The sequence below is a fragment of the Tenebrio molitor genome, chromosome 4, assembly GCF_963966145.1.
Source record: "Tenebrio molitor chromosome 4, icTenMoli1.1, whole genome shotgun sequence".
NCBI classification, from domain to species: domain Eukaryota; kingdom Metazoa; phylum Arthropoda; class Insecta; order Coleoptera; family Tenebrionidae; genus Tenebrio; species Tenebrio molitor.
Window position 1 is genome coordinate 7,737,165 of NC_091049.1, and position 27,492 is coordinate 7,764,656.

General features: G+C 34.5%; 1 long non-coding RNA gene and 1 pseudogene across 1 annotated transcript; one reads left to right on the top strand and one right to left on the bottom strand.

Annotated features, from left to right (window-relative positions):
* Window positions 1-1,309: 1,309 nt before the first annotated feature.
* On the bottom strand, window positions 1,310-6,738 carry LOC138129617 (uncharacterized). The gene is made up of 3 exons (XR_011159282.1): window positions 2,256-6,738; window positions 1,822-2,205; window positions 1,310-1,771 (listed from the first exon to the last, which is right to left on the bottom strand). It is a non-coding gene; the product is annotated as an uncharacterized lncRNA (long non-coding RNA).
* Window positions 6,739-18,666: 11,928 nt separating this feature from the next.
* On the top strand, window positions 18,667-20,434 carry LOC138129864 (fatty acyl-CoA reductase wat-like; annotated as a pseudogene).
* The last annotated feature ends 7,058 nt before the right edge of the window (window positions 20,435-27,492 follow it).

The following is a 27,492-nucleotide window of genomic DNA, read 5'->3' on the forward strand; positions in this document are numbered from 1 at the left end:
TTAAAATCCTCGCTACGCTCGTATTTCAATCTGACCTTTCGGGAAATTAGAAAAACACAATTTACACAGAACCTCGTTGCATAAATAACTATTATTTAAAACAACATCATTCTGGTAAGCCCCACCAGCGAAAAATCGTAAAGCTGCCAACACTTTGGAAAATAGTATATTATGATACATACATTCATTTGCTTTCATTTTTGCCTCCTTTATGGCGTCAAGATATCTTTTTTTAAAACTAGACAATAGTATATTATGATACAAGTTTATAAGGAAGCCTTTAAAGCACGCGCGACGAGTTTAAGAGCACGACGCGTAGCGGAGTGCTTTTAACGTCGCAAGTGCTTTAAAGGCCCTTATAAACATGTATCATACGCTATTTTTTATTATACCTGCACTACAATCTGAAAATTATAACAAAAAAAGTGAATTGAAATACCTTTTCCGAAGTAATCTGTGTTATTAATCGTTGATATAGAAATTGTTAATTGTTGTTGTTTCGTTGCTATCATAAATTGTATATAAATGTCTATTTATCATTGTTCAAAATGTAGGTGAATTTGTTGTTATCTAAGCAACCCTTAAAGCTTTAGTGTTTTAAAGGCCCTTTTTCGCACGCATTTTAGTGTCAAAAACAGGGATTATGATTCAGGTATAATAAAAAAATACTTATGAAAGGATATCAATTTACGCAATTATTCACTGAGAATAATTTCAGACTAACCTTCGACCTTAAATCAGTTGCCCTTTTCTGTGGACTTGAGTAATGTTCTAAACCATTTATTAAATAATGGCATAAATGTTTAGAGAGACGACACAAACTGTCTTTCATTCAGTTGAACAAAAGGATCTTCTGGATGTCTCGTGTTAATATCACCATTTCGTAATTAGGCATTTTCTAAATTTCAGATTGCCAAAAGATTAATTCACCAATTTTCACTTAAATGTTGATATTTTATCATAATCCTAATTTTACACCACTTATAATTCCGCTCGCAAAAAAACGAATAGTATTTTGCGAATTCGTAATAAAACGAATAGTCACGAATTGGATTTAAGAAAAATTCGCAATTTTGCGAATGATCGCAGAGTTACGAACGGTCAAGAATTGACCCCCAGGGTGATAGAGTAAATTTTTAGTTTTCGGGAAGCGAGCGCGTCGTTTCAGGCAGAATGTTTTTTTTTTTGTTCGGGTTTGTGATATCGGTCTGCTGGTGACCTCGCCTCCTGCAAACGGCCGGTCAGACCGATAACGGTTTCTTAAAATTGTTTTTGTGTGCAACAGTACGCGAAATGAGCATTTCGCGTGCCTAGAGCAGCCCGCGAAATTGAATAGAATTTCGCAGCCGTTGCCTTGACGACGGCCGTAAAAGTAAAAGTCATTTCAATATTGATTTATTATCACAATTACAACACATCTATCTCTATATTTGCGGTGTGATCTTACAAAATCTGGATTGGGTACAGTTAAAGTTTGATTTATGCCCGTTTTTGTGTCAGGAACGGCCGCTATTAGTACAGAAATTTCATCCGGTTTGAAGTTCCTGCCAATTTCAAATGGAGTGGTCGCCTCATGAATGACGAGTCGGTAAAAAAAGATCCCCATTATCGATCTAGAACAAATACGTGTGAACTACGTTAATTTTTCACCGGTCAAAAAGGGAAATATCTAGTAACTAGTAACATATCCTCAATCCTGAATGGCATCAACAGACATTTTGGTTTATTTGTCTCTTCGTATGGCATCTGATATTTCCACGATTAAAATAACCTAAAAGGGAGCAGATGATACAACTTATCATAACAGAACTTAACATTTACCTGCCACAATAAATAAATTCCAGTAAATAGGTAAACCAATGCAACATTATCCGACACGGTTTTCACATTCTTCTTGTTACATCAGGCTCAAAGTCACTGTAACATTTTTTATATTGCTGTTTTGATTTTTCAGGTTTCAAATGCGACACTGCACAATTTCTAATATTTTTTTAACTCTAGATGAGTACACGGAACAAGAGCCGCATATTTGCGGTATAATCTTACAAATTCTGGATTGGTGACAGTAAAAGTTCGTTTTATGCCAGTTTTTGTGTCAGCAACGGCCACTGTTAATACAGAATCTTCATCCTTGATGTCATCGATAGACATTTTGGTTAGTTCGTCTCTTCGCATGGCTCCTGATATTCCCATGATTAAAATGACCTAAAAAAGGGCAGATTATACAGCTTATCATAACAGAACTTAATATTTACCTTCCACAATAAATAATTTTCATCACTAGCTTTTTCTAAAAATGAATTGATCAGGAGGCCAATTCTTGACTTCAAGCGCTAAAATGCGTATACTATAAATTGCGATCACACTTTAACGAATGATTAATTTTTGGTCAATTCTTGACGAGCATTCGCAATCTAATTAACGATGGGCGTTAACGAGCGTTCAATAGAAGTGGCAACAGGGTTCAAATTGATATAACCAAGGAAATGACAAGCAAAATTATGTCTGAAATTTTGACGTTAGAGGTAAAATGGATTCATCAAAGGCATCAAAAAGGGGGGCAAAGGCTTCTGAAAAACAGAAGCCCGGTGGACATACTATAGCAACGTGGGTGCAGTCGATACACCCAATTACTCCAGGAAATCCATGTTTTTGTGAAAAATTTAATCTAACATTATTCAATTGTTCGAAGTTATTCGGCAAATGTACCCAGCGGTTAAATATCTCTGGATTATTTAAAGCATTCGTAACTTCTTTGATTGCACGACAAACAGATGGTTGGGAAACATCTAAGTATTTGCTACATCCAATCATTGGTTGATAGCTTCCACTTGCATAAAAATTTAGGGCAACTAAAACTCTTGTTTGAATGTCGAGATCTGTTGCTCTTCGTTTTAGTCTCATAAAAGGTTCTAATGTATAAGAAACATGCACAGATTTTTTGATAAACGAAAATTCTTAATAAAATTTGCTTCCGACAATCCAAGAAAGGGGTTATGTGGAGCACGCGGAACACGAAAGTTTTCATTATCAATTTCTGCCACTTCCAAATTTTCAAGCAATGGAATATTCATTAATTCATCCATGATGATTGTAAATATTTTATACCATGCAACTTTTGAACAGTCCTAATGGAGGATGATATTACATCGATGCATCTTTCACAAAATATACTTCTACATTAAACTGTCCTTGTAATGAAAAGACTAATAAAAGTGTGCTCGTTGAATAGCGAGCGTTATTTAGCGATTATGCAGATCTGCGAGTGATCAAGAATTGATTTTTATAATAATCGCTAAAATTCGAACGATATGCAAACTAACGAGGGGTCAAGAATTGGTCTCCAGGTCTCGTGTCAATACCTTAGACTTTTTCGCCTGATAATCAACTGAATTTTTTTTTTCAAAAAAGGTACCAATTTCAGAAACTTCGTAACACCAATGCCATCCCGTATGTTCAGCGTGAGCTTCAACATTGAATATGTGCTCCATAAAGTTGAACTTTTCACAGTTTTTGATTTTTCCATTAAATAAGCCAAAACAACATTCTCCGACACCGTTTTCACATTATTTTTATTACACCACTCTTTAAAGTCATTGTAACACTTATCGTACTGCCGTTGGGACTTTTCTGGTATTAAATTGGACACTGCACAATCTGCAATATTTTTTAACTTCGGGGAAGTAGACGGAACAAAAAAAACGTTGTAATTTTCTTGCGACATGTTTCCAATTTTTTTGTGACGGGCTTAGTAAATTAATCTTTACGGGCGAGCCGGAAGTTTGTGGGACGAGCGGCGATGGAGCGAGTCTCCATGAATCCAGTGAGACCGGTAAAGATTAATTGCTAAGCGAGTTGCATACAAACTTTTATTTCCACTTTCAGCCTTTAAATATCGTTTTTTTCATTTGAACCTGAATCCATGTTTTGTATCAAAATAAACTATTAAGGGGGTAGATTATTATTGTAACAACATCTGGGAGACCATTTAAAATTTAATTTTCAATGAAATGACATTGCATCGTCAATACCAACCCAATTACATTAAAATAAAAGTCACTTATATTTAAAATAAGTAAATTAATGAAGACGAAATAGAAAAAATAGCATGTTACACTCGTTGCACAAGACATGTTGTCGAACTCGTTCCTCACTGCGTTCGTCGTGTTCTAAACCCTCTCGTTCAACAACAGACTCTCTTGTGCAACTCGTATAACAATATACTGTTTAGGTTATAATTCAACCGAACACTGCTTTGAGGTTAATACATTTTTTAAACAATTGAACGCATTAGGAACAATAATCATAAAATTTTAATTGAAATGAAACATACCTACATATTTGTAGGACAGTTCTGGGTAAATTATTATTAATTAAATTAATGACGAAATTGACAACAATGCGAATATTTAAAAACGAAACGTCATATGACAGGACCTGACGCCAATCTAACAAAAAAATATCTTGGCCTGCTGCGTGTTTAAAACAATCGTGAACGGCTAATATACAGGTGTCTCAAAAATGGCGCCCAATCTCTTCAGGGATTAAACTATTTGAAGAGTTGAGTTCAATGTCGTTGTGAATTTTTTTTCTTTTGACTATTTTCTAAGTTATACACATTTTAAAATAAGCAAATTTGGCAACATCGGTTGGTATGCACAATCAACTAAACCAATTCTCATTTGAGGTCAATGTTGCCACTGTTATTTTAGCGTATTTTGGTAGGTCATTACTCTAAAAAGAATTACTTCGGTGTTGTTCCACTACCTAAAGGGGTCTTGGAAAAAGTAACATTGTAAAGTAATTTATAATTTAGCTGTAAAATTTGGTAATAAAGGAGATACATCTCTTTCAAATTACCATATTTAAGGGCAAGTTATACAAAATCTGTTGGTCGGATCAAATTTTGTATTGAGATTTACCTTCCCAGACTTCTATTCTTTAAGACCCTTAGGAGATTGGGCGCCATTTTTGAGACACCTGTATAGTGGTTTTCAATGACATCCGTGTTGTCAATATGACAGTATGTTGGCATCAATGGCTGTTTCAATTTAGTAATTTTGATTTCCCTAATTTGGCAATTTACCTTGAAGCGGCAAATTGCCAAATTCAAATTATTATCTACCATTTCCGATAAATCAAAGAAAATACATACCGGGTGTAGAATTGGTTTACGAGACATAGGATTTTACATGTAAAAATAAAGAGTTTCAATTATTGGCTCCCCTAACAATTTTATGGCAAAATAGTTAAAATGAAAGTTAGAGAGAATTAAAATTACTATCTAATTTCAATCTTAGTTTTATTCTAACATCTTGTGGTACTGAAAGAAAAGCAAGAAAAGAGTTAACACAAAAATACTAAGAAGTACTACTAGGCATGACATTTTATTTTTTTCTTTAAATGGTATTATGGAGAATCTTCTTTAAGAAACTTCCAAGCAACATTTGCTTCAGGTTTCCCAGACCGACCAATTTCAGCCGTAGAAACAATTCGAAGAATTGGAGAGAAGTTTGAACATCTAATGGAAGATACCTTTTCATTCGTCCTGTAGTCCTGTACGAATTCATTTGAAGGGCAGATCAAAAGAAAATTAAATAATAGTGAAACCATCCGACAAATAATTTTAGAAGTCAAATTTCATTGCTTGTACTGCTTTTTAGTATTTTTGTCTTAACTCCTTTCTTGCTTTTCTTTCAGTACCACAAGATGTTAGAAAAAAACAAAGAGTGGAATTAGACAGTACTTTTAATTCTCTATAACTTTCATTTTAACCATTTTGCCATAAAATTATTAGGGGAGCCAATAATTGGATCTTCTTATTTTTACATGTAAAATCCTATGTCTCGTAAACCAATTCTACACCCGGTATGTAGTCTAATTCGGATTCCGAGGATGACTTAGTTTAACCATGTTTTACACCATGTTGAAGATTGAGTTCTTGTTTGTTGTTGATGTTTCACGAAAAATAAATTTTCTTTTACCATAACCTCAATTTCTTGTTTGACATTTTTTTTAACTAGGATTTGCTTATACTCTGAATACTAGTTATGAATTTGTGTGTACAATCTGCGCCAGCATATTAAAAATAACACTGACAATGTACCCTCGCGACGACAAACTAATCTCACGCGTTGGTTCGAGACACCACGAACCGGGGTTTTCCGTCATGGAGAAACCATGTGAGGGCGACGACGGCAACTCCACGTCGGCTTCCGTAGTGTGTGTCCGATATTTCCCTTCCCAGTTGTTAGCTGTTCCCGCGTAGACAACCTAACCTCACACGTTTCAACCACGTGGTTCGTGACGCTCCCGAGATTCGTCCGTTTTCCCATTTACATTGCCCTGCGTTATCGGAATAAACAAACAAAACATACCTGTGAAACACGTGCTGTAATTTAAATTATACCTGGATTAGACTGAGCAACCAGTTAACGTCACACGTGATGTTGCACTTATCCGCGAAAACAAAATGAATGACTCGAGAAATCGTACAAACAAACACTCGATTAAGGAAATTAACAACTAACCGGTCAAAAGAACATAATCATTCGGTTCGAGAGCTGGAAGTAGTTGAGAGAGCATTTCTTTTTTCAAAATGGAACCCAAACGTGTCGTCACCAGGGGGAGCCAAACCGAAGGGATAAAAGACGTCGCATCCCTTAGACTCGCTCGTCGCTCTCTCGCCGATCAACTTCAACCACGGCACCACCAATCACGTCGTTCACCATTTTGTTATTCACCCATTCATTGTTATCTTTTGTTATCGTTATTTGTTTCGTATCCCACCTCCACCCGGCGGCACGGCAATTTTGCCGGAGTACATACACTATACGGATATTACAATCAAGTAATAGTGCAGTGCTTATCAACATAATTACCGGCGTCTCGCCTCCGCATTTTGACTTTGTTGTGTATTATGTTCTGTGTCAATGTTAAGAAACTTCCTCACGATGTGACATGAGTATAATAATATACCTTTTTGAATTTCAACCAACAATGTGTTCTCTAAGTCCAAAATTTTTAAATTTTTAAAAAGAGATTGCGGTACTATTCCTGTTGCTGAAATTATAAATGGTAAAATCGAAATTTTTTCTAAACACCAAAGATTTCTCATAGCAACGGAGAATTCTAAATATTTATTAATTTTTGTATTATATGTCTGTGTTATATTGTGTGAATTTGGAACAGCTATATTTAAAAGATATGCTTGCTTTTGTTATTTATTTAAAATAATAATGTCTGGTCTGTTATGCTGAATATGAATGTCAGTTAAAACTGTACGATCAAAATATAATTTGTAATTGTCATTTTCCAAACAACTTTCTGGTTTATAAATATAATGTGGTTGTGTATCCTTTAATAAGTTGAATTTAACAGCTAAATTCATGTGTATAATTTTTGCGAATATATCATGACGTTTTTTATATTCGCTTTGAGCCAAAACGGTGCAAGAAGAAATGATGTGTTCAATGGTTTCCCCTTCAGTTCCGCAAATCCTACATTTATCAATGATCGATTGTAAACCGCATATGTGTTTTTTTATAATTTCTTGTATTTATAACACGATCTTGTATTGCAAATATAAAACCCTCAGTCTCAGGATGAATATTTGATTTTTTAAGCCATGCATGAGAAGCTTGAATATTAATTTCTGGTTGTTCTAGTTCTTTAAAATATCTCCCATGTAAATACTTTTGTTTTATATTTGCTATAGTGTCAGGTATATTTGGCTCAACAATATCTGAAATTATATTATCACTTAATTTTAAAGGTGTGTAACGTTTATCCGCTGAAACCAAAGCATTAAAAAAAGTGTTATCACGAGCTCTATTAAGAAAATAATTTTTTAGTGAAGCAATTTGATTGTGTTGTAGAATTTCTAGATTTGAAAAACCCCTACCACCATTTTCGCGTGGTAAATTAAATCTTTCAATAGCAGATTTGGGGTGATGTTTACAAAATTTTGTAAAGAGAACTCTAGTTTGAATATTTATATTCTGTAAATTAGTTTTGGACCATTTTATAACACCAAAAGAATAGGTCAACAATGGAACAGCATATGTATTAACTGCTTTAATTAAATTATTACCGTTTAATTTTGATTTTAAAATAGATTTAATTCTTAAATAATTTTTTTTTTCTAAATTTTCTTTTATAATTGAATGTTTAATATGATTTGATTGATTAATACCTAAATATTTATAAAATTCTCCTTTATTTAAATTTTTAATGATTTCTCCTTCTTTAGTTATATATTCCAAATTTTCGTAATGACCGCGACATATTGATTGCGTTTTACACTTATCAATACCAAAACTCATGTCAATATCATTTGAAAAATTTTCAGTTATTGTTAGTAAAGATAAAATATGATTCTTTTTAGATGCATAAAGTTTTATGTCATCCATATAAAGAAAGTGATTTAAATTTGATAGTGTGGTATTATTAAGTCTAATATTGAAACCATATCCAGTGCTATTTAATAGATTTGTCAAAGGATTAATGGCTAGACAAAACCATAAAGGACTTAAAGAATCTCCTTGATACATTCCCCGTTTAATTTGAATAGGCTCGGATTTTAATTTAGTATTGTTTATTGATAAATTTAAAGTAGTTCTCCAAAATGTCATAACATGGGATAAAAAGTTAATCAAATCCAAATTAATTTTAAGATTTTAATTAACCATGAATGTGGTACTGAATCATAGGCTTTTTTGTAATCTATGAATGCGGTATAAATATTTCTATTATTTTTTCTAGCTTGTTCCATTATTGCCGTATCTATTATGAGTTGTTCTTTACAACCAAAACACTCCTTAACACAACCTTTTTGTTCTTCATTAAGTATATTTAATTTTTGACAATGGTCGTAAATTATTACTTTAATGCAAGATGTCATAATTTTATAAATTGTAGGCAGACATGTTATTGGCCTATATTTTGATGGATTTTTAATATCGGAATCTTTTGGTTTCAGATATGTTATACTGTTCGTGACTAGGACTGTAATGAGGTGCTGGTATTTGTTTAATTCTGTGTAATTGTTCGAAGGACCTGATGATTAAAACTCAATGTTTTAATTTTAACAATATATATTCCAACAACAATGAAAGTGGACCGAACTGTGCGGTGGTTAATACAGAAGTCCTCTCTGTTTGAGAGTTTATCTTGCCAGGTAAGCTACCTGCAGGGTAGTGCCCACCCTTGACGGACCAAACTACCTGCAGATGCGCCAACATCGCCGGCCCCTTTGAAGGGTTGCCTTCAAATGATATAAATGAGTAAATGACCTAATTAGATATTTACAATTAATGATTTAAGTATAATGACTAAAACTACAGACATGAATAATATGAGAACAAATATGACGTCTCAAGTGAGAAGGAGAATGATTAACAAACTAAAACTAAACAATATAAACACATGAACTTAAGCTAATACATAATATAAAATGGATTATAAGAACTATGAAATCACTTGTGACAAATACATGATATGTACATTACAAACATACGTCAAATTGAATAAATTCGAACATCGACGAGCATGTCGTTATCACTCCTTTCGAATGTCATTTGTCTAACGGAAGAACGCACAGTTTTTTGACACTACGCGACACAACCGCACCTTTTGCTGTTTTAACTGACACCACTCTAACAACACCGTCATGTCCTGGATGGACCTGGACGACCCTACCAAGAGGCCAATGTAGTGGTACGACGTTGTCTTCTTTGATCAACACCATATCTCCTGGTTGCACGTTGTCGTTGGTGATGCGTTGACCCTTTGGACGTAATTGTAGTTGCGGGATGTATTCTCGAATCCATCTGCGCCAGAATTGTTGCCGCAATTGTTCGATGCGTTGCCAACGTGATAATCTGTTTATCTTCAATTCTTCGAGATTGGGCTCCAATGGCGCCGTCATGGGTTCGCCGATGAGAAAATGAGCAGGTGTCAGGACGGAAAAATCTGTAGGATCTGGACTCATAGGAGTAAGAGGACGTGAGTTTAGAGAAGCTTCCACGCGTGTTAAAAGCGTATACATCTCTTCATACGTGACTGATGTGTCACCAATTACTCTTTTGAGGTGATATTTAATAGATTTTATACCTGACTCCCATAAACCTCCGAAGTGAGGTGATCGCGGTGGGATGAAGTGCCAACGGATATTTACATTATTCATTTCCTGACTAATTAAATTTTGACATTTTGATGAATTTAATAAAAGTTTTAGTTCTCGACTGGCATCTGTAAAATTTGTTGCATTATCCGAATAAATTTCTGCGACATGTCCGCGTCGCGAGATGAAACTCTTCAATGCGTTCAGGAAGGATTCTGTAGTCAAATCGCCCACTAATTCAATATGTATGGCCTTAGTGGTGAAACAAATGAACAAAGCTATGTAGGCCTTAACTCTTTGTTTACTGCGTGAGGTTCCAGTCTTTAAATATATTGGTCCTGCATAATCTATACCGGTTTTGATAAAGGGACGAGCAGGTTGCAATCTGTCAACAGGTAAGTCGCCCATTTTTTGCGTTAATCCTTTGGGATTCGCCTTAAAACACTTTACACATCTGTGAATTATTTTTCTGACTGTGTTGCGACCTGAGATGGGCCAGTAGACTTGTCTGATTGAACACAATGTCGCCTGTGGCCCAGCATGCAATTGCTGCTCCTGTCTTACAATAAGCTCCGTTATGTAGTGATTTGCAGGTAAAACTATCGGGAATTTTTGGTTGAAGTTAATCGGTGCATGTATTAATCTACCACCCACTCTGATTAAGCCTTCCTTTGATAGAAATGGACTTAATGCTATTAATTTACTGTCCTTTCTGATGGTTTTGTTATTCTTTAAATCAGTTAATTCGGTATTAAAATGTTGGCGTTGAATTATTTTCAGAATTGCAACTCTGGCTTTGTTTAATTCGTCGCAAGTTAAAAAACCTGAAACCTTGTTTGTTTTGTGGTGACAATTGTGTATGAATCTTAAACAATTTGGAGAATGATGAAAATTTTGTTAACGTCTCAAATTCTGGTGTGGCCGTTGTAGCAACAAGCGTTATTTTGCGTTTTTCTGGGACCGATTGAGTCTGATCGGGATAAGACTTGGGCCAGTTCTCAGAAGGAGTTCGTAGCCATGCGGGTCCGTGCCACCATAAATCTGAATTCATTAACTCTTTTGGGGACATACCTCTTGAAACAATATCGGCCGGGTTATCCTTTGATCTAACGTGATTCCAATCAGCTCTTGTTGTTGTGTCTTGAATCTCCGAGATTCTATTAGCGACAAATGTTTGCCAGCTATTTGCGTTCGCCGATATCCAAGCCAATACAATGCTCGAGTCTGTCCAATAATACTGTTTTTGAAGATTTAAATTTAATGTTTTTGATATTCTCGCAACTAACCGGGTTAATAATAAAGCGCCACATAACTCCAATCTTGGCAGAGATATGGGCTTTAGTGGTGCGACACGCGATTTCGCACACAACAAATGTACATTTATGTTGTTATGCTGATCAATTGATCTAATATATACACATGCTCCATATGCTTGAATGGAAGCATCGCAGAAGCCATGTAATTCTATTACGACCGCGGGTGAAGAAATTATAACCTTTCGAGGAATTTGCAAATTGGGTAAGTGCCTTAAATCTGTTAGAAACTGTGACCACAGATTCTCGATCGAAGGTGGAACTTGATCGTCCCAATCTAAGTTTAAACTCCAAAGATTTTGTAAAATGATTTTTGCCCGCACGACAATAGGACTAATAAGGCCAATTAAATCATAAATCTGAGCAATTATGGATAGAATTCCGCGTTTTGTAACTGGATTTGTAGAAAAATCGGAAATGTTGTATTTGAGTTTGTCAGTCGCGCAATTCCACAACAACCCTAACGTTTTTGTGTCTGCTTGCAAATCTAGTGTTATAAATTTTGAAATTTCGGATGAATCGGTTGATTTTGGCAAAAGTTCGGCACAGTTCGACGCCCACTTGCACAACTGAAAGCCGCCGCCTTTTAAGATTGATGTAATTTCATCGCGTATTTGAATCGCTTCGTTTAATGAATTTGTACCTGTCAATAAATCATCCATGTAGAAGTCTCTTAGGATTATTTTACTGGCTAATGGATATTTTTGAATATTTTCATGCGCTAGTTGTTGCAATGATCTCACGGCCAAAAATGGAGCGCATGCTGTACCGTATGTGACGGTTTTGAGTCTATACATTTCTAGAGGTTTTGACTGATCATCACGCCATAATATTCTTTGATAATCTCGATGTGACTCTTGCATTAAAATTTGTCTAAACATTTTAGCTATATCGCTACTGAGTACGTATTGATATGTTCTGAATCTAGTCAAAATGCTAAACAAATCCTCTTGCAACGTAGGACCTATCATTAATTGATCATTCAGACTAATACCATTTGTTGTTTTGGCGGATGCGTCGAAAACTACGCGTGTTTTTGTACTGATTGAGTGTTCCTTGATTACTGCATGATGAGGCATATAGTAACACTTGTCGGTTTCTATTTGACTACCTGGTACCCTTTCCATGTGGTCAAGTGCCAGGTATTCATGAATGAAATCTGAATAACTGTTTCTCAGCACGGGGTCTCTTTGAAGTTTGGTCTCCAAAGCAATAAACCGTGTCGTCGCCGTCTGCAAGGAATTTCCTAACGGGGTTGTATCGTTTTTGAAAGGCAATTGTACCATAAACCGCCCGTCTAGGTCCCGTCTGTAATTTTGCCGAAAGTGCTCTTCACAAAGGATTTCTTCCGACGAAAGATTTCGTTTATTGCCGAAATCCTCAATTTGGAAAAACCGTTCGACTTGTTTATGGAGGATGTCTGCACCAATGTGACAATTGGTCACCAGATGATTTAAGCTGTTTTGTTCCGGGCTAATGTTCAAGGCGCCGCCAATTATCCAGCCCAAATGTGTTTGTTGTAAAACAGGCTTGTTGTGCCCTAATGAGATTTGACCTTTGTTTAAAATTTGCCAGAATAATTGGGCTCCCATTAACATATCGATGGGTCCCGAGACATTAAAGTGAGGATCTGCTAATTGGAGTGATTGTGGTAAATTTAACGCGTTTGAAGAAAACGTTTGTGCCGGCAAGTTTTCCGTCACCTTGTCAACTACGAAGAATTGCTGTTTTTTGGAAAATTTACTGAATCGTGATTTGAATTTAATATCTGCAGAATGTGAAATGGTGTTGCCTGTATTGTTAATTCCCGAAACTGTTAGTTTGGTATGCCTTAACGGGACGTTTAAAAGTTTGCACAAAGTACTAGAAATAAAGTTTAACTGCGAACCTACATCTAACAGTACTCGGCACGTATGATATTTGCCATGAATGTCTTCGACGTGAATTTGTGCAGTCGATAGTAATACATATGGCTTATCAAATTGACAATGGTTTGTAACAACTAAAGGTTCCGTTGACGATGGTTGTTGTATTGTTTCGATTGTCTGAGGTGTTTCGATTATTGTTTGATTGGATTTGTTAAAATGCAGAAGTGTGTTATGTTTTTTGTTACATTCTTTGCAGGAACCTGACTTGCAATTTAGGGCTGAATGATTGTGTTTTAAGCAATTCACACACAAGTTTAAACGTTTAACTTGGTTAAATCGTTCAGTTACTGCTAACTTTAAAAAATCAGCACACTGGAAAATGAAATGACCCTTTTTGCAAAACGAACAAGTGAGTTTATCATTCGCAGAAGCGTGATTGGCAATTGCATGCGTTTTGTGCTGCGACGATTGTGATTTCTGATTACCTGAATTTAGCGACTCTAAAAGATTGCATTTATTATTCAAAAAGTCTTGAAGGTCTGCCAATTTCGGAATTTCTGAATTCAATTTTGCTTCCCATTCCCTTTTTGTTGGAAAATCCAGTTTTTGTGTAATTATTGGGACAATTAATGGATCCCATGAATTTGTGTTTATGTTTAGAACCTTAAGCGCCTCTAAATTGGAAATGACGGTGTCTAATAATTGTCTTAGACCTGAATATATGGTTTTGTTGAGAGGAGGTGCATTAAGTATGGCTTGAACATGTTCTTGCACAATGAGTCTTGTATTTTTGTATCGTTTTTTGAGTGTGTCCCAAGCGATTGCATAATTGGCCCCTGATATTTTTAAAGATTCAATGCATTTTAAAGCTTCACCCTTAAGAACTCCCTTTAAGTAATGAAAGCGTCTAATATCGTTTAAACCTTTGTTTTCATGAATTAAACTGTTGAATGTGTCATGAAACGAGGTCCATTCTGAATAAGACCCACTAAACTGTGGTAAATTCAACTGTGGTAAATTTACATTGACTTCCTGTGAAGTATCTTGGACATGACTATCTATGACAGATTGCATCATGCTCTTTGTATCGAAATATGAATCTTCAAACGTTTCGCGATCGTTTGTCTCTGATGCGGTATTGTCAATTAATTCAATTTGGTATTGAACCTCCCTGAACTCCTTGTAGAGATCATCTAGGGCTGACATGCGTGATTTCATTTTGTTTACATTATCACCTGGTGGGAATGATGCAACAAATTTTGATATTCTGTTAAGCTGAGCTATTATTTGATTTTTCTTGAGTATTAATTCTGCTAACTCAGGCATTTTGAAATGAAATATGTGATTGAAATGAATTAAAGCTGAATTAAATGTGTCGCTCACGGAATGGATCTGAACGGGAATGATATAGGAATATAGGATGCTCACTGACCTGACTGGTATGTCTTGGACCAACTTGGTGGACTTCTGTTGTTGTCGGATGCTGCTATGGTGATTTCGCTGATGCACGAATTAAATCACTTATCACTAATCACTAACTCGATGATAATCCGGCTCGAAGGACCAACAATATTTTCGTGACTAGGACTGTAATGAGGTGCTGGTATTTGTTTAATTCTGTGTAATTGTTCGAAGGACCTGATGATTAAAACTCAATGTTTTAATTTTAACAATATATATTCAACAACAATGAAAGTGGACCGAACTGTCCGGTGGTTAATACAGAAGTCCTCTCTGTTTGAGAGTTTATCTTGCCAGGTAAGCTACCTGCAGGGTAGTGCCCACCCTTGACGGACCAAACTACCTGCAGATGCGCCAACATATACCATGGGCCAAAAACTCTGGAAATGTGTTAGGTTCCCTAATAAATCCGTTAAAGTGATCAAGTAAGCATTTATGAATACAAGTAAATTTTTTTAACCAAAAGTTATGAATTTGGTCACCTCCAGGGGATTTCCAATTATGTGAACTATTAATATTTTTAACTAAAATTTCTAGGCTAATTTGAATATGATGTTGATTATTACTATCTGGTATCTCATTTTCTAAATTAGGAATCCATTCTGCCTGATTATTAAATTGAACTTCATTTGACCATATGTTTGACCAGAATTCTTTAATTTCATTTATATTTGGTATACCATTATTATTTTGAGTTTTATTATCTGCTAAATTTTTGTAAAACAACTTCTGATTATTTCTAAATAGTTTGTTTTCAAATTTCCGTTGTTTATTAATTTTATATCTTTTTAATCGTTTAGAATAAATATTTAACTTCTGTAATAAAGTGTCTTTAATTTCTATTAATGTTTTATTGTATTCGTTATATTTTAAACAATGTATTCGGTTGTTATTTAAAATCGATTGAATACAATTAATTATTTAGATCATTAGAATTTATACCCCTCAGATATTGAGTTATTCTACCTAAATCTCGTCTGATATTATTAATACGTTTATTTAGTCTTCGTTCCCATTTTGGTAATTCTTTAGCTTTTATATTATTTGTCTGGTCAATTTCTTTTGAACCATTTAATCTGATAATTGTTAAAGCTCCACTATATACCGGGTGTCCCAACGGTTTGGCAAAGTAGATTTACTAAGTTAATATAAGTTCTTTGAAAAATGTTATTATTTCATGTTATACATACAAGTTATGAGCACGGTTTAAAAATATTTTAGATTATACAGGGTGTTTGGTGTATCGGTGGCAACACAAACTTATATTTTTTTAAGTGGAACACCCAATATTTTTTTACGCTTTTGGAAAGCTCTCATCAAAACAAAGAGGAAGATACCACATTTGATGGGTCTAACTTCTACTGTTAGTAAACTATTCGCTCTTTTGTGTCCGGACAAACCAAACTTTGAAAATTTGTAAAAAATATAACAGATGATAATTATTTAGATTAGGTTTTCTTAGAACATTGTAAATATAGTCAATTGTATTGCCTTGTTGAAAAACATTAAGATTTTTACTTAATTAGGTAGAGGGCGCTTCAAACGCAAACTCTTTATTTAGTCAATTTTTTTAAATGGAACACCCTGTATTTCGATATACTGTTAGATAGCTCTTTCAATGAGCGTTCAAAAAATATAAGGTGTTTGGCATCTAAAATAAATAGTTTATCCACAAATTTCATTTAAAATATCAAATATTTCAGATTTTTCTTTAATTTAACTGAACCAAAAAAATACATTTCATCGAGTTTAATATTACTATAGATTTACAAAATAATTCAAAAGAGAATAAATTTAACCTTTAATTAACTTAAAAAAAAAAGAAAACTTACATTAACTTAATAAATCTACTTTGCCAAACCGTTGGGACACCCGGTATAATACTGTGTAATTTTTTAAAACTTGTCGTGTTATTTACAAATTTAGGTAAAATGAATTGATTTAAAATTTCAATCATTGCAAAGAATTTTTTCGAGCTTTGTTGTTTAGGTAATACTTAGTGGTCTATTAAATGGTTCTATATGTTCAAATTCGTTCAGAGTTCTATTAAATTCATCTTCAATTTGTTCTCTAAAATTTTGATGGTAGTAAAAATTTTGATTAATAACATGTAAAGTTCATTCATGTTGGATTTTCCTCGTCAAAGTCAAATTATTTAATTTTTTGGCAGTGTGACTTTTACTTCAATAATATGTTAGCTGTGTATGTCGCCAATACGGGCTGATAAAGTAACCATGTCATGCGTAGACTGCAGAGGTTAGGTTGGGATAGGGATATTTCAGTTCTTGACTACATTTAATAAACGCAATTTTCAAATTAGCTGTTAATAAAACCTTCATTTTTCTTTCCTCCATGGTAAAATTAACCAGGATTAGGATAGGAATAGAATTTTATGAAGAAATCTGTAACTTTATTTCACACGTCAAACTAACATTCAAAATTAAAAACGTCAAATCGCTCTAACACGATAATGTGAAAATTACTAGAAAAGGAGGTGCAGGTTTGCAACATGACAACAATTTGACAGGGAAAATCCAACGTGAATGAACTTTATATCATTATAACTCAAGTCTAAATTATTTATGTCGTTTTGTATCGTGTTGTTTGGTGTTGAATTATTTTGATAACAGAAAGAGTCATTATGATTTGATAAACTTTGTAAACTTTGCGGTTCAACAGAATTTTCAACTAAATTATTAGAAACTTCAATATTGTCAGAATAATTAATTGACAATTCTAGCTTTACATCATTTTTGATCTTTTCTAAAATTGCCGAATGGATATAGTTTTTCTTCATAATGGCTCTTCTCTGGTCAGCAAAATTTTGAATAGTAACAGGAAACTGGGGGTACTTACTTTGGAACGCTTTAAATAAATCAAGCCTGTAAGTACTCACAACATCCTGTAGTTTCGTGATCCGAAAATATTCCCGTATAATGAAAATATTCATTTCCATAGTCCATTTTTTGCGTTTTCTAACTTCTGTAGCACCATTGGATTGCAGTGAAGCACTTGTAACAACATTTGGCGCGTTTTTATTAGAGAGCGAATTTATTGACATTTAGACAGTTGTCACGGCACTCTCAATTGTTATTGTTATTGTTACATTAAATCAAATCAACGGATCAAGCCGCCTTATTCTTTCTGGAATAGCTATCAGTCACTTTTCAACTCGCTTTTCAATGTTGCCAACGGTTCTGATTCAGTCATCAGTTCTTTTCAGATATTTTATTTTTGTTTTCTTTCGTTTTGTATCCGGTTGAATGGCCAGGACCCCCTTCGATTACTAATCACTTTGTATTCCGCCCTCTATTCTTTTATTTTCGTGTGGCTTTTTACAGAGTATACTCAGATTCTGTTCTTCCTAATACTTTTGATAGTTTGTTATTTTTGCTTCTTTTCTAAACCACTTTATAGATTTTTAAAAAGTTGCCTAAATTATATTATTATGTAGTAGGTACGATAATAGAACAATAAGAAAACAGTTTTTGTCATTTCGACCTCAACCTGAAATGTACCTACAGAATGTAGGATTTCTTTAATTTTTTTCTACTCGAGTGTAAACGAAGGCAATAAGTTGTGCAATGTCGTATCCACATCGCACGCTTAATTGTCATAAATGTTATATGAAAAACTGAATAATAGATTGGCGATTGTTTTTTTTTATGTCTAGACGAAGCCATTTTTGTGTTGAATCATCAGGTTCAAAAGTGTCAAAGGGTCACCTTGTCTCATGGAAATGTTAATGCTGTTCAGGTTTATTAAGAATTCAAAACAGTGAGAACAGATTTGATTGGCGACCAAGAAAATGTAAATTGTAGATTATCAGACTTTTATATGCTTAACCTTAGGTCAGATGTCCTTGCACACGAGTCAATTACTTAAATACTTTGTTTTTAGATTACAACGGTACTTGATCGTCTTTCGGTGGTACGTCAACAATGTCCACGAACGCCCAAATCAAAGAGTTCTACAAGGAACAGACTATCTTCCTGACGGGAGCAACAGGATTTTTGGGGAAAATCCTGATAGAAAAACTTTTGAGACAATGTTGGGACCTCAACAAAATTTACGTTTTGGTGCTACCCAAGAAGGGCAAATCTAGCAAAGAACGTTTCGAGGAACTCTTCGAGAATGCTGTAAGTGTCTTGTGGAGTTCTAGCTCCGGTTAAATCTTCCCTTCAAGTGTTTCGACCTGATCAAGTGTAAAAACTTGTCCGAAAAAGTGTTCTTGATCAGTGGCGACTGTCAAAAACCGCACTTGGACCTCGGCATCCAGCAGCTAACGTTAAGTTCGACCAGACCCTCAAAGCAGCCTCGCACAATGTCAGAGCAACTAGGGATGTCTTGGAGTTGGCAAAGGAGATGCAAAATTTGAAGGTAAGCTCGAAAACGTTTCAAGTGTTCTTGTAGTATCAATTCAAGGTTTTTGTACACGTTTCGACCGCGCTTTCCAATTGTATCCACTCGCACATCGAGGAGCGCTTCTACACACCACCCATGAAACCTGAGAATTTGTTGGCTTTGGTGGACGATCTCGACGACAACACTCTCCAAGCGATCACACCCAAGTCGGTTCTAGCAATCCAAACTGTCACACTTCTTTCAATTCCAACTTTCTAGATTGCTAGGCGAGTACCCGAACACCTACATTTACACCAAGTGCATCACCGAGGACTTGGTGAAGACCAATCTGCAAGTACCAAAATCTGGTACCCATTTGTTCTAGTGACCAATACTATCGAAGAACCGGTGCCCGGATGGATTGACAATGTGAACGGGGTGATTGGAATAGTACTACTCGCCGCTTTAGGGATCTTGCGAAGTATCTATGCCAAAAAGAACAATCTAGCTCCAATAGTACCGGTTGATTACGTTGTGAACTGCATCTTGGCAGCTGCGTGGAAGGCGCATCGATCCGGTACCACCGCGATTTACAACTACACCGGTCACAACAAAAACATGATAACTTGGGGTACTATTCTGTTTGGACTATCGAAACCCACTCACGTTTGTTTTCAGAGAGATTTGTGAAAATCGTGGAACCGCCAGGTCGGGAGTTTCCGACGGAAAAAATCGTGTGGCACTTCTGTTTCAAAATCAGAGAGAATCAGCTCTGGCACAAGATTTGTGTCTTTTTCTTGCACACAACGGTGGCGTATTTTGTCGATTTTGTCCTTATCTGTGTAGGAAGAGCAACGATGTAATTTGTAACTGTTAAAAATTGTTTTTCGTTTGACAATTCTTTTTCTCAGAGCTGTCAAGTATTATCGGCGACTGAACAAGATGATGGACTTGATCTCGTATTTCTTGACTCGCAGTTGGTCCTTCGAGCAGGATAATGTTTCGGAATTGTGGGAACAGATGGGAAAGGAAGATAAGAAAATGTTCAAGTTTGATATGGAAGATGTAGATTGGGTCAAATACGGTCGAGATATAATGTTTGGTATTAGAATGTACTTACTTAAAGAAACACTCGACACGATTCCTAAAGGGCAGAAGAAACTTAAAATCATGTTTGTTGTTCATTATGCAGTTGTTGCGTTGTTCTGGTACTTGCTCTACAAAATTCTGATGTTTGTTGCGAATTCTTTGTATGGAAACTTTTAGGAAAAGTTACGTCAAAAATGTGACTGAGTTAAAAATAAAAAGAAATTCTTATTTCGGTATGAATATGTTTATTTTTCAGTACTAAATTATTAGAAATCTGTATGGCAGCAGCAAATGTAAAGTTGACTCAAATTGCAAAAAACCACTTGTCATTTGCAACAGCATTTTTTTCATATTTTAGAACCAAATAAAAGCACAAAGGGACCAGAAAAATCATAGTTTGGGTTGAATATTTTCCATATAAGTACAGTTTTAAAGTAATTTCAAATGACTAATGCCATAAAAGTGCTGTTGCAAATGCAAAGTGGTTTTTTGCAACTTGAGTCAACTTTAGATTAGATCCAAGATAATGTACCAACGCCTTGGATAGACTGCTTCAATGGTTCAGCCATAAACCCTTGGAACATTTGGTTCGAAACTGTTAGCATTTCCCCACAGAATCTTCAGTGTAGCTTTCAGTGACAGATAAGACCTGATTAAACTATTCTTTATTACAATACTAGCTGACCCGACAGACGTTGTCTTGTCCAAATTTCAATATCTAAATTTGTTTGTTATCGTTTTGTGAATTTGTGAAAAGTTATTGGAAATGTGTAAACAAAGTAAAAATAAGGAATTTTACATAGGAGATGGATTCTGTCGGCAGTATTCTACATTGCTGAAATACTGTAAATGTGTGATGTGTCTGGAATGTGATCGAGTTGGAACCATGCGGTTTTGTTCCAAAATTTAAGTCAGAATTTCATGTCCAAACAAATGATTTATTTTCTTCCATTAAACTTGAAATCACAATGAATCTCGAGCAGTTTTATTGGGTGATTCAAAATGATTGTGATTAAGTATTGCAACTATGTACGAAAATTTATGTGGCAACTGTGTGAATGGGATAGAGTTGACATTTGTATGACATTTCATAAGCGTGCATTTGATTTTTTTAATTCCATTACACATTGATTTGACAACTTTCAAAATTGCGCGACTATGAACTGTCAAAGTAATAAAATAATAAATAAATAAATAAATATTTTATTCTGTTAAGTACTGTGTCCCAGTACGAAACGAACAAAATACGCAGTGATAGTGTTAGCAAAATATGTATTTGAAATGAAGAACAGATGCTCACTTATAACATAACATTAATTGACATACAAGACAAAACTGAATACAAAAGTGAGTGAGAGCACACAACGCTCTCTCTTATATGTAGATAAGCGACGGACCTTTTTATAATGTGGTATCGCGCACCACGGACCCCCGATAAGGGTGACCTAAGTTCCAACATATTCCTGTTCCTATTCATCAGTATTTACAGTCGTCAGAAAAGAAAATTATATAAATAAATGACACTAATACCACCAGAGACATTAAATGTATTATGTTGTTGATTATACTTACTAACAATTACACAGAGTTATAACGTCGGAAAAGTTATCATTCAGGTATTCCTCCACCGAGTAAAATGATTTCGCAAGTAAGTATTTTTCAATTTTCATCTTAAACAGGTCTGGAGACATCTTTCTGAATACATGAGGTAACACATTATAAAATTTTATTGAATAAAAGTTAAGACCGTGTCTCGATCTGTTCAATCTGAAAACGTCGAAACTGTAGTCGCTTTTCCTTGTGGAATAGTTATGAAAGGATTTTAACTTTTTATATTGATCAGGATTGTTTTTGACATATTGCAGACATCTTAATATGTATAAACAAGGGAGGGTAAGAATTTTTAATTTATTAAAATATAGGCGACAATCTGTGCGATATCCTATATTTGCCATTATTCTTATTGCTCTACCTTGGAGCTTAAATAAACGTATTGAAGCGGGAGAATGGCCCCACATAAGGTGATGCAGTATTGTAACTGAGACTGTATTAAACGTCTTTTGTGAAACACAATTTGACAGATTCCTCAAAAGAAAAATATTTTTACAAATTTTGCTTGCCAGGAAATCAATATGTTTATGCCAAAGTAAATGTGAGTCTACGAAAATACCAAGAAATTTGGCGCTTTCAGTTTCGTCATTTGAGATTTCTGTTTTTTTCAAGGTAAAACTTACGTTAACTGTTTTTTCGTTATTCAAATGCAATTTATTTGACAATAACCAGTCTCGTACTTTGGAAAGAATGCTATTTATTTCTGAATTTAGTCTGACAGCTGATGCCTCTGACAGACCGAGAGTAGTATCATCTGCATAAAGAACTGTATCAGCCTGTGGAATATAAGATGGTAAGTCGTTAATATATATCAAAAAAAGAACGGGACCGAGGATGGATCCTTGCGGAACACCGTGAATTGTTCTAAATTTTTCTGAAAAAACACCATTTACTTTTACTTTTTGAGTTCTATTACTAAGGTACGAAGTTATCATGGAAATGCCACTAGAAGAGAACTTATAGTATCCAAGTTTTTTAATTAAAATATCGTGGGACACCGTGTCAAACGCTTTACTTAAGTCCAAAAATATTGCTTTATAATGGTTGTTCTTTTCAAAAGATCTGACAATATTATCAATAAAAGAAAGCACTGCACTGGATGTAGAAAGACCTCTTCTAAAACCAAATTGAGTATTGGAAAATAAATTGTTTTTATTGAAAAAATTTACGATTGCAGAAGTAAGAGTTTTTCCAAAATTTTTGAAAACACTGGCAGCAAGGAAATAGGACGATAGTGTTTGCAATCATTTCTATCACCTTTTTTAAAAATCGGTATTACAATAGATCTTTTCAAACAGTTTGGGAAAATATCTGTCCGGATGCAATATAGTATTTAACATTACTAGCATGGTAAAAAGGGTTTTTACTGGCGACAGAAGGATATGACTGGAGAGCCGAAGGCGAGCCAGTCACCTTCTGAAGCCAGTAAAACCCGTTACCATGCGTGTATTGTTGAATATTTTATTTGTTCCTCACTTGTAAATAGTTATACAAACTATTAAAAATTCCGGTATTTGAAAAAAAAAATCGTATGAGCTTTACACGTATTGCTTTGGAAACGCACATCACTCATATGAGCACGGGTGTAAAATTTTACATGCTAGCCAGTAAAATTTTACATGCTTGCTAGTATCATTTTACATGCTAGCCAGTTAAGCGACATTTTCAAGGTGAATACAGTGACTTGATAAACTGATGTTTACAAGTAGGGAACAAATAAATTCATTAATTTAGTAAAGGGGGAAATTATTACTTCCTTAATTTGTTTTAACAATTCGTGATTCATTCCATATATATCTTTGGTAGTAGAAGATTTCAAGTTGTCAATACAAGTTCTCACCTCGTTGAAGGTAACTTCCCTAAAATTGAATAGTTTGTCGACAGCCTTCAAATCATTATTCATAATCTTTATCGGATCTAGTGAGCAGGTTGGTAATGACTGGATCAGGTTTTCAGCGATGTTTGCAAAATAATAATTTAATTGATTTGGGGATAAAGAAGGAGTATCATTAGAAGAACTAGGTCTGTATTGATTAATTACCTGCCACATAGCACGAGAGTTCTTATGATTTTTTTGTATGTACAGATCGTTTGCTTTTATTTTGGCATTTTTTACGGCACTACTGTATTTGTTCCTGTAAGTACAAAACATTATTTTAAGTTGAGGTGTTTTATGTAAGTTATAAGCATCTTTTAAGAAGTGAACGGTTTCTTTCATGCCTTATAATTCAGGAGTAAACCAGTTTACAGAAAATGTTGGTCTATTGCTACAGTGCACATGCTGTCGTTCCGGAAAAGCTGTATGGTAGTTAAAAACTATATTATTCAAAAACATTGTAAACTTGTCATCAGGATCAATGTCTGAGTCAATAAAGTCCCAACTGGTGTTCGAGATCAAGTGATAGAATAAGAATTTGCCATAATTTGTAATCGGACGTATAGTTTTCAAAGTTGGCTTACTATCTGGTATGTTAATTGACCAATTCAACAAGATCCCTATATGATCTGATATAGCAAGGTCTAGTGGTTGAACGGCTAAAGGGTAATCAGACTGGATGTTAGTAAAAACATTATCTAATGTTGTTTCGACTCTAGTGGGGAAAGTAACAAGTGAACACAATCCATAACTATTCAACAAGTCATTTAGGAGACCCGTGTTATTATCAGCATTGCCGTTATTAAAATGAACATTAAAATCACCACCAACAACAATGTTGTAATTGTTATTTTGTAACTTATCTAACAAATTGTTTACTATTAGCAAAAATGTACTAAAATCCCCTGAAGGTGAACGATATACCATAATAACTACTAAATTGAGTGTAGGGAAGTAAATTCCAGATAACTCACAATCTTTTTCTACAGACAGGTTAGCAATCCAGGTCAGGGATCTGCAATCCACATTGTTCTTCACCATCTGAAGTACACCACCATGGATATGACTGATTCTTGTAAAAGAGGAGATAGTATTGAAACCAGGTAGACGAGTAATGTTCATTTGATCAACAGTCAACCAATGTTCGCAAAGACATATGCAGTCCACGTTTTTATGATTGAGAGAAGCTTCTAATAAGTTCATTTTATTTCTGAGACACTGTATGTTGTAGAAAATGATTTTAAAATTTTGATAATTTTTTATTATGTTGCCAGACGATCCGAGTTCCTCCTCGGGAAAAAATATCTATTAATTGATATGCCTTGGGGCCAAATTTGTGGATCCATAACTTTTTCCAATTCGGAAGCGGGGAGTGAGATCCTGAATGATGAGTATACAGGCTGTTTGATAAAAAACGCCTCAACTCATAACTTTTTTATTTATTATCCGATTTCAATGAACAAAAAAACCGAAGATATGGTTTTTCATGCGCTACGAAGCAGCTATAAAATAATTTTTTTCACGATCGGGAGTAGAAATCAACTTTTCGGATGTCAACATCGTGACAGAAGTAGAGCATTTTCTCCCTAGGGAGCAAATATTTGCAAATATTTGCTCTCTAGGGATTTTTCATTTTTTTGACAGTTGTGACAAAAATCTAATGGGAGTTTTCATTTTTTTTGACTGTTGTGACAAAAATCTAATTGTGTTGTCAAGGCAACTACTAATTCCATTAAATTCATCGAAAGATGACAACTCATTTGTCATAATTTTTTTATTCTTAAAATTTGAGATTTTTGTGCAGTTTCTACTCCCTACCGTGAAAAAAATAGTATATATACTTCTGGAGAGAATGCTCATTTTTCCATCGGTGCTTTGTAGCCCTCGGGCTTCGCCCTCTGGCTACAAACTGCACCTTAGGAAAAATCATACATTTCTCTCCCTCAATATATAATATACTATTTTTTGTCGTTATTTTCAGTAGCTTACGATAGTCAACTTTTTTTTTTTTAAATGGACATATGTAGTTTTTTAGGCTCAGTCTGATAAAGTTTTTTTTTATGAATCTAACGATGTATTAAAAGTTATCGTTTGGCGCATAGCTGACTGAAAAAAAATAAAACAATTTTTAATTGTGGTTCAGTTTATTATGAAATTTTCAAGTGTGCCGTGAAAAACAATTGGAATACAATTAGCAACAAATGTCAAGTGTGAGTTTGAAAATTTTCAGGTGCAATCTTGAAGAGTTTTATTATTACTTTCTTGGAAAACATAAATAATAATAATAATTATTATTATTTTTTCTATTAACTTTTTGTTTTTGACTAATTACGATTTTTATTACACTCGAACACAAAATAATAGTCAAATGACTGCTATCCTGCATGACTGACAATGTTATTTTATACTTAAATAAAAAAAGTTTAAAAAAGCAGATGAAAACTTCTAAGCTGACGTTGAGATGACATTTATCGTACTTTGTATTCCGATTGTTTTTCACGGCACTCTTAAAAATTTTATAATAAGCTGAACCACAAAAAAATGTTTTATTTTTTTTTTTCAGTTAGCTATGAACCAAATGATAACTTTCAATACATCATTAGATCCAGAAAAAAAAACCTTACCAGACCAAGCCTAAAAAACTACATGTGTCCATTAAAAAAAAAAGTTGACTATCGTTAGCTATTGAAGATAACGCCAAAAAAAAAAAACTTTTTATGGCTGTTTTGTAGCGCTTGAAAAACCATATCTTTGATTTTTTTGTTTATTGAAATCGGGTAATAAATAACAAAGTTATGGGTTGAGGCGTTTTTCATCAAACAGCCTGTACTTCTGGTCTTTTAGATTTCAATTTTTCGCAAGACGAAATAGATATTAGGATATTACAAAAGGTCGTAGATATTCTTGTAGTTTCTCAGCTTCAGTGTCAGGTGACAATCTAGAGACATGTAAATGGACGTTTTTCAGAATACTCGATAAGGTGCTGGTAGCTGTTGAGGAACCAATTAACGGTTTACTACGCATTTTATTTTTTTCGATTGGATTTGAGGGAATGGTTGGAGGTTTTTTTGATTTCTTCCTCTCGACTAATATAAAATCATCATCTTTCAATTCCTTAGGGACTTGAACTTTGTTCTGACTGTTACCGCCTGTATTGTCTTCTTTAGAAGTTTTTTCGGTAATTAATTGCTTAGTTATCTTATTGGTTTTATTGGTCGACGCTATTTCATTGTTTTCTTTATCACCTCGGCTGGAGATGCAGGTGGAATCCTTGAAAACAACTTTTTCATGCATTTTATCTACGATGTTTTTTAGCTTCAAGTTATCTTTTAGCAACTCAATTTCTTCTTCTTGTGTGTGAATAATAATGTCCTTTTGTTGGATTATGACATCTTTATGTTCCATGAGAGATTTTAAATACCTGATCTCACCACGTAATAGGTTGATATCATCTTCAGAACCGAGAGATTCTGTATCATTAACTTCGGATGCTGCATCTATAACTTCACCATCTTCACAACAATTGATTTGGTTTTCGTTTATAGTTTTAATTCGTTTAATGAGTTTAGCACAACCTATGTGATAAACTGAATTACAAATTATGCACTTTAGACCATTGTTGGTCACTCTTTTACACTTTTTGCACTCAGGCATGCCGCTTGCGATCTTTACCGTGTGCCGGCGCCGATCATAATTGTCAACTCTATCCTACCCACACAGTTGCCACATACATTTTCGTACATAGTTGCCAGATTTATCCACAATTATTTTGAATCACCCAATATTTACATTTCGATTTCGATTGCA